Below are 1,075 nucleotides of genomic sequence, written 5' to 3' on the forward strand. Positions count from 1 at the left end.
GGGCTGTAAGTCCGGGGGGGGGGTGTCCCCAGTTCCCCCCTGGAGGCTGGCATCCCTATTGCGAACCCAGGTTTCCCTGACCTTAGTCTAACAAACTCACCGCCAGAACACCCTGGCTCTGTGCCATTCCGCCTTCCCATTCTGGCCACCTGCTTTTTCTTCCTCCGGCTCTGAATGCGTACAAGACCTCTCCGTGCACCAGGAGTTTCTTGAACTTCCAATCAAAAGAGACGGCGGAGATCTCCATCGGCAAGAATGTGCGTGGCTTCCAGATTGCTATTATGAAATATTCAGAGCGTGCCCTTGGATTGTAATTTAGGAGGCAGCTCTGAGAGGAGCACACTCCTCATTTATTATTTGATTGGTTAAATATTTGTACTTTCAGCTTTAAAAAGAGAGAGAGAGAGAGATTAAGCCGGTCTTTCTTTCCGCTCCTTTCTCCAGCAAGCGATGTTCCTTCTTCCGTGTTGGTGAGCAATGAGAAAACGGGATGAATAATGCATGGCCTTATTACAGTAGAAAAGACTTGGGAGAGTTGGAACGTGACACACACACACACCCCATGCAAAGTATAATCATCTCTCTTCACCCTTAGCTTTTACAGCTGGGGGTCTCCAACATGGCGCCCGCTGACACCTTTCCGGGCACCTGCGTTTTGAGAAAGTGGAAGGGGGGGCGGGCTTTTGGCTAGTAAGGCTGCTCATTGGCTACTGGAGATTGGATTGGCTGTGCAGATTCTTACAAAAATGCTTTGGTAGCAGCTGTCTCCACAGCAAGAGGATTTTCACCATTGGACTGAAGGTAAGCCCGCGGCAGCCATTTTGTGGCTGGCTCCTCTTCCTCTGGCAGCCATTTTGTAGAAAACAGGGTTAGCATCTACCTCAATAGAATCATAGAGTTGGAAGGAACCTCCAGGGTCATCTAGTTCAGGGGTAATTTCCTGCAGGAGCGCACAGGAGCAGAGCTCCGGCAGTAAAGAGCCCAGGGGGCGGGCACATGCAACAAGCCCCACCCCCTGCTCCCAGCAGCCCTCAGTCAGAGCAAGAAGCAGCCAGGTAAGCTGCAGAGGCCCCCC

This window comes from Gekko japonicus, unplaced genomic scaffold (assembly GCF_001447785.1).
Source record: "Gekko japonicus isolate JY-2015 unplaced genomic scaffold, Gekko_japonicus_V1.1 scaffold5975, whole genome shotgun sequence".
NCBI lineage: Eukaryota > Metazoa > Chordata > Lepidosauria > Squamata > Gekkonidae > Gekko > Gekko japonicus.